Genomic DNA, 8339 nt, shown 5'->3' with positions numbered 1-8339 from the left:
GGGATGGTGTTCTTTTTATCAATTGCCAATAAAGATGTTATATTTTGTTGGGTACCCAGCCATGTTGGCAATTAAGGGCAATGAAAAGGCAGATTTTTCTCCCAAGTCTGCTTTGAATTTGCCCCATGTTGGTGTTGGTGTCCCCTGCAGTGATTTTAAATATCATATAAACCAATATATCTTTTCGGCTTGGCAAAATGATTGGGACGGTGCGGTTGCGAACGAGCTTCATTCTAAGCCAGTTCTGGGAGAGTGGCAATCATCCTACAAGTGATGCAGGAAGGATGAAGTAGTCTAGTGCCGTGCTCGTATCGGCCTAACATATTTGACGCATTCCTTTATTTTAAAGAAGGACCCTCCTACTCAGTGTGAACATTGTCAGTGTACACTGACTGTGCGCCACATTTTGGTGGAGTGTGATCATCTCAAGCCGACAAGAAATGATATAGTTGGTAACAGAAATGTTTTGGAATCTTTTAAATTCCACCCAGAATTAATTTTAAAGTTTTTAAAACACTTTGATTTCTATACAAAGTTTGAGCATATACTTACCTTGATTTATGTATTGTATTGTATTACACTTTTCCCCCACAGTTCTTTACTGTGCTGGGGTGTCTTAAACATTTCCCTACAGTTCCTTACTGTGCTGGGGTGTCGTTAAACATTCATTCATTCATTCCAATAGCCGATGATTCATAAACAAAACAAACGTTAAAGGGACATTCCCGAGTTTGCTGCAGTTTTTAAGATGTTATCGACTATCAAAGACTTTTTAACGACTGTAATTACGTATCAAATATATTTTTCTGCATAAAACGTTAGTGGCTACATATTAAACGTGTTTCTGGTCGTTATAATATAGGTACTAGGTTAAATTTTATTTTATTTCCTAAAATATAATGTTTTCGTACGTACGAAATTATTTGAAGACAAAATCCAGTTTGGGCTTCTTACAAATATTAAGACGACCAGAAACACATTGAATATACAGACACTGATATTCTAAACCAGAAAATATATTTAAAGGGACATTTTTGCGTTTTCTGCATTGTAAGATGTTTCCAACTAATAAAATATTTCTACGATTAAATTTACATATTAAATATAATTTAAATATAAATATATACAGCCACTAACGTTTTATGCAGAAAAATATATTTGATACGTAATTACAATCGTTAAAAAGTCTTTGATGGTAGATAACATCTTAAAAACTGCAGCAAACTCGGGAATGTCCCTTTAATATGTAAATTTAATCGTAGAAATATTTTATTAGTCGGAAACATCTTACAATGCAGAAAACTCAGGAATGTCCCTTTAACTTTGCTGCGATTGGTAGCTAATGAAGACTTTAAAATAGACGACGAACCAGTGGCTTCTCGCTAATGAAGACTTTAAAATAGACGACGAACCAGTGCCTTCTCGCTAATGAAGACTTTAAAATAGACGACGAACCAGCGCCTTCTCGCTAATGAAGACTTTAAAATAGACGACGAACCAGCGCCTTCTCGCTAATGAAGACTTTAAAATAGACGACGAACCAGCGCCTTCTCGCTAATGAAGACTTTAAAATAGACGACGAACCAGTGCCTTCTGATCCAAATTTTGGTGTCTACATATCACAACTTCTAAGATAATTTAAGGCATGCTAATTATAAGCAGAAATTTTAAACAGCGCCATATCATGGTGGCACAGAATTTGTTCCAGCAGAGTTGATAGCTCCTCGGGTTAAAACACATTTACTTGTAACTGTATTTTAATTGTTATTAAAAAATCACAGAATGAAAAATATAGGTACAACGACCTTTGCTTTTATGACAATCTAAACATATGTCAGACAATGGTATCAAAAATAGCCTAAACGACGTGAAAATTAACCACATGATTTGAGCCACAGACAGGCTCTGCGTGTGCCAATATTAAACCAGTTAGACATTGAGTATTTGTTATGGCTTGAGGAATATCTTATCTGGTGGTTAATATCCACAGATCATCATGTCGGTGACTACTTTATACCTACCATCTTGCTGACAAAACCACACTTTTCATCCCACAAGGAACGCCTTTTTTCATACTGTGCAATTTACAACAAGTTATTTATTTCTGAGCCGATTGATTTGTAAATTGCACTCAAAAATAGTAATTGTTTTTGTTATTTCCAAAACACTGTTACTTTTCTTTTTACGTCAAACCAAATTGAAATTATTTACATTTTTAAAAAATCGAATGATGGGACCGACTATACGGCCCAAAACACACCAGGTCTGGGTCTGGCGAGTAAGGTCCAACCCCCCCCCCCCCCCCCCCCCAGCCTACGCCCCTGATAACGTTATATTAACTGTTTGCATGCCTTGCATATTGCCATTTATTTTCTGTAGCTAACACGTAGTTGCAGCCTGTCTTTAGCCCGAGTACTCGGACTGTAGGGGGCTAGACGGACATTTGGACAGATATTCAAATTGACAAGCACCACCCCTGTTGAGTCTCCTCCGGAACTACATCACTATTCTGCCTATAATCTTTAATACCAATCCCTTGTCACATGAGTGCTTGTGTTTTACTATTAATTGTTATTGCAATAAAAATTAATACATCTCTGTTATATTGTGTTATATATATATATATTTTAATATCCCCTACTTATTTTATGTCTGTACTTCGAATTTGAACAAATTGTCCTTACCTTGAACATCAGATCTTTGACAAACGAGAAATATCACCATAATGACCCGCATCATCTCAGCATTTAACAGACTTTATTTGAATGTAATATACGTACGATATAGCACAGCCAAGTGTTTAATGGTTTATATGCAACCCGAGACAGAATGTCCTGGGATACATTAGTTGATATAGTTGAAAATAGAAGAGCTTTTAATAAATGTACGTGAATCGATAATATTAATCGGCATCAGTACATAAAGGGTTCATGTGAACACCGGGTGCAGGGGCGTGCGCAGGAAATTTTGCAGAGGGGGGGGGGGTCGAGGTGTCTGGCGAAGCCCGACACCGCGAGCGCCGCAGGCGCGAAGCCCGTGGCGGGGGGTCTGGGGGGCCCTCCCACCGAAAATTTTGAAAAATTGACCCCTTCTAGGGTTATTCTGAGGTGTTTTCTGCTGGAATGAGGTGTATGAAAATCGGGATATGAAAATTTGTTTCGCCTTGAGCAGGAGGGGGGGTTCGACCCCCAACCCCCCCCCTGCGCACGCGCCTGGGGTGTATATATGTTGTCATATTTTTTGGGGCGGGACATAGCTCGCTTGGTATACGGTCGGTCTTGGATTGATCCCCGTCGGTGGCCACATTGACCTATTTCTCGTTCCAGCCAGTGTACCATGACTGGTATATATCAAAGGCCGTGGTATGTGCTATCCTGTCTGTGGATGGTGCATACAAAAAATCCCTTGCTACTAATGGAAAAATGTAACGGGTTTTGTCTCTAAGACTAAATCTCAAAATTACAAAATCCAATAGCCGATGATTAATAAATCAATGTGTTCTAGTGCTGTCGTTAAACAAAATAAACTTTTGTAATATTTTTTAATCAGTCAGTTATTTTTCAAAAATAAGAAAATGAGGGAAAACCTATAATTCTGACTACAATAATGTTACTAAATGAAACTATTTACAAGTATATCAGAATATCATTCTTTCATTCTTTCTTCTATTATTTTTATATTCATTATGAAGATATTATTGTGAAGACTTAAATAAGCAATACTTAAGAGCATGGATGGCATTTAGTTAATTTTTTATTCTTTCAGACACGGATGACCCAGATACACACAGCTATCAACCAACCAAAAAGCTGTTATTCTCTTGTATGATCACTACCGGCCTCGGTGGCTCGGTGGCTCAGTGGCTAAGCCATCGGACTACAAGCTGGTAGGTACAGGGTTCGATGACCTTTACCGGCTCCAACCCAGAGCGAGTTCGTAAGGGCTCAATAGGTAGGTGTAAGGCCTCTATAAACCTCTTCTCTCTCACTGACTAACAACTAACCCACTGTCCTCGACAGACAGCCCAGATTGCTGAAGTGTGTGTCCAGGACAGCGTGCTTGAACCTTAATTGGATATAAGCACAAAAATAAGTTGAAATGAAATGTATGATGACTAAAACTAGTGTCCACGCCTTCTCTGTGTCTAAGTAGTTATCAATTAATTATTGTTCGCCCTCTCTGTAGTTAGGTTGTCAATCAACGAGAGAAATCTGTTTGAATCGTTTCTGGTTACCTTGAGTTTTACACGTCGCTTGAACGTGTGTTTAGGCCTATTTTGAAATAAGTACCCATTTTGTAATAAAAACGACCCATTTTTGCAATAAAACATAGGTGCCCATTCTGTAATAACTTTGGGCCAATTTTGTAATAACAAATAGGTGCTTATTTTGCAATAATGAATAAATGAATGTTTAACGACACCCCAGCACGAAAAATACATCGGCATTTTGTAATAAAAAAATACTCATTCTGTAATAAATATTTTAAACGTTAGGATATGTCAGCGGTGTTTAATATTTACTACTTTAAATAATTTATAAAAAAGTTTCCGTTCCACAACTGGTATAACAAAGGCCATAATGTGTACTATCCTGTCTGTGAAATGCTGCATATGAAAGATGTCTCGCTGCTAATCAGATATAGTAGCCCATTGCGTGGCAGCAGCCGGTTGCCTCTCTCATTATCTGTGTGGTCTTTAATCATATGTCTGATGCCATATAACCGTGAAAAAAACATGCGGGGGGGGGGGGGGGGGTCGTTAAATAAAACATTCCTTCATTGTTCCTTCCTTCCGAGAAAATTGACATTAATCTCTCATGTTTCAGAGATCGCTACACAATTTTAAAACATTAAATAGTAGTTGCTAATCAATTTTCAATTGACCAGAAATATCACTAATCAAGATTGTGAAAACACGATGTTCCCTCATTATCTGAACAGTTCTTTTACACTCTCTTAAAGGTCCAGGCTTATCGAAAACATAATTCACTATTGTTTGGTATCTATGTATACCTTTTACAATATATATGAAGTATCAACAAAACAAATTCCAAAAGATGTACCCGTTTTTAATATATGCGCAATAAAAAGTCGCGCTTTCCCCGTCGCTTGCCAAAACACCTCTAACTCCTCGAGCTAAGTCACGTGACCCTGTGACGCGCTATGCGGCATACTATGAAAGCGTTATTGTGAACAGTCTTTCACACCTGACCTGACCTTTTCACACATTTCATTTGGAACGCGTTTTTTTTTTTAAAAACGCGAAAATGTTGTTCCAGTGAATTGAATTGTATGGATGGAATATTCTTCAAATGTAAAATATGAAGAACCATTGTTTAGTGTTTGGATGTATCAAAGCTGCAGTTTTTCCGAACTTTAGACAAACCGACAATCACATGGAAGACGTTCTTAAACCGAACCCGTGCGTAATGGAAAGGACCGTCACGATGCGATGGGATCTGTAGTGACCACTTCATCCCTAGGAATTACGAAAATCAGTCTAAAAAACACCTTTCCGGCATTTTTTAAATTATAATAAACGGTATAATTATTTTTTTGATTATTTTTATTTAAACTGAAAAGGAAAACACAGAAAAATGCAAACAAAACGAAAGTTTTAACACCTTACCTGACATTCAGTCCAGTTCACAACTGTCACATGGTTACAAAAAATAAAAGCGAAATAAGATCCACGTATGCGCACAATTTACCCGAGAAAAAAATCCTTGAAGGCATCTTAGCCATGCATAACAATGAACATGTATAGCGGAGTCACCGATCTACATCTACTGCGCCGAAACACCGAACATACAAATCATTTTGAATACAAGGTGGTGCAACATTTATGCACAAGTTTTAAATGTTTATTTACTACAGACATAAAACAATTTGTAGTGTATCTCAGATTATACACTACTTCATTGGTGAGAGACACATTTTATTAAGTATTTGACGGTGTTCACATAGAAAATGGTCTTTGAATGCTTCGGTGCGCCGATACACCGGACAGCACTGTGGTCATTTGGCTCGCAGGATCATTGTTGTTGTATTCCCACTTAAATTGATAGGGGAGTAACCCTAACGGATTTTATCCTTCTTCGTCACCAGTCGAGGTACCATTAGAATAGACTGACAAATGTGATAAAACAAAAATGTCCAAACTAGCGTCTGTTAAGAAATCAACTGTTTAAAACCCCCCAAAAAACCCCATTATCTGCAGTCGCAATGTTGACCTACTAACAGCATGAGTGGAATCCGCTGCATGCTACGTCACAGGTCTCATGCGATACAAAACGACTGGATCAGTGTGTTTTTCCCAAGCGTTTTACAAAAAGTCGCTTTATTTATAATTGGGGTAGTATTAATAATGTGCCATGAGCCTGGACTTTTAAGAAAGTATTTTCACACTGGACTGGGAGACCACAAAATTAAGAGTTTAGTTAATTAGGCACAACAAACGTCAGTTATGTACAACTAGTCCATTGTCTTTCGATATGTCGTAGGGGATCAGAGAAGAAAAATATTTCAATAGCCCGCTGGACCAGAACTAAAATTTACCAACTTACCAGGAATTTATACTAATCTACAGCCATGTTGGCAATGAAAAGGCAGATTTTGCTGCCAAGTCTGCTTTGAATTTGCCCCATGTCGGTGTTGGTGTCCCCAATAGTGATTTTAAATATCATATTAACCAATATATCTTTTCGACTTGACAAGATGATTGGGATGATGCGGTCGCGAGCAAGCTTCATTCTGTCAAACCAGTCTTGGGAGAGTGGCAGTCATCATACAGGCGGTGCAGGAGGATGAAGTAGTCTTTGTGCCGTGCCCTTATCGGCCATAGGTATTTGACGCATTCATTTATTTTAAAGAAGGACCCTCCTCCTCAGTGTGAACATTGTCAGTGTGCCCTGTACACCACATTTTGGTGGAGTGTGACCATCGCAAACCGACGAGAAATGATATATTTGGCAACAGAAATGTTTTGAAATCTATTATATTGCACCCAGAATTAATTTTAAATTGTTTAAAATACTTTGATTTCTATACAAAGTTTTAACATTAACCTTGATTTATGTATTGTATTATACTTTTCCTTTCAGCTCCTTACACTGGTTTTACATGTGATATAAATTCTTTATTCGCTCAGACCATATACATGGTACATGAGGTAAAATGTAATATACTCAAAGGCAAAAGTTATTATGACATGGATTGTTTGGAGTAATAAATTTGTGAATGGATTTATGGATGTAAACCAGAGAAAATGTGCATGAAACAGCTCAAAGAAATGCAACCAAGCTGTTGTTGTAGCGATTGCATGGTTTGTGCAAGAAACATGGAATATTCGGGAGAAATGCTGTCCAGTTTTCAACATAAAAAGGCCAGACATTCAGTCGCAAATCATTGCCACCCTATGCAGCCTTCAGAAGTCCAGAAGTCAGAAAAACACCATTAGTGAACTGTTTGATACAATTTCGTCATGCCATACCTCAATGAAAATGACAGATGTCGAGTCATAGGGATGTTTGAATCTGGGACCTCGCAGCGTGACGTCGCACATCAATTCAACGTCCACAGAAAAACCATATGGCACTTATGGCAACGATATCAACAAAACAACCAGGTCAGGGACCGTCCCCGTAGCCGCCGACCACCCGTGAGAACCCATCGCCAAGACACGTGGATCCGAAACACGAAACAGGTTCCAGCCAGCAACCCTCACAGCCCGTACCATCCCTTTCTCCAGCGTTTGGTGGCCTCAATGAGACGATGGTGCCAGGCCTGTATCAATGCTCAAGGTGGACAAACTCGCTACTGACTGTGTGAACTTCGCTCTGGACCCTCTCTAGTGATGTGGCTCATTTGCATATGGCAAGTGCACCCTTTTCATGGACTATTGCTCGTTTCCGAACATTTCTCTTTCCATATTATAACGTTTCATACACGGCAGTAAAAACTTATCATCAGTTATCTTTGTCTTTTGTGTGTCACAATAACTTTTGCCTTTTAGTATACATTGTGAGCAAGTAATACCGGATTAATGTTTCCACTAGGAGGACATTATGAAATTATTATATGTATATACATGTAGATTCACAAAATGTCACGCATTCATTTGAAACTTTGTCTTATATATTTACAAAGTTTTACTAATAAATCCTTATTGTTAAACAATACTTTAATTTTCATTACGCTAGGATTTCTCTAATAGTAGCTAAGTAAATATCGTTTTCTAAGATCATTTAGTGTGTTACATTAAAGGGACATTCCTGACTTTGCAGCATTGTAAGATGTTTCCGACTAATACAATATTTCTACGATTAAACTTACAGATT

Source organism: Gigantopelta aegis, chromosome 4 (genome assembly GCF_016097555.1).
Source record: "Gigantopelta aegis isolate Gae_Host chromosome 4, Gae_host_genome, whole genome shotgun sequence".
NCBI lineage: Eukaryota > Metazoa > Mollusca > Gastropoda > Neomphalida > Peltospiridae > Gigantopelta > Gigantopelta aegis.
Note: the sequence above shows the minus strand (reverse complement) of the source record.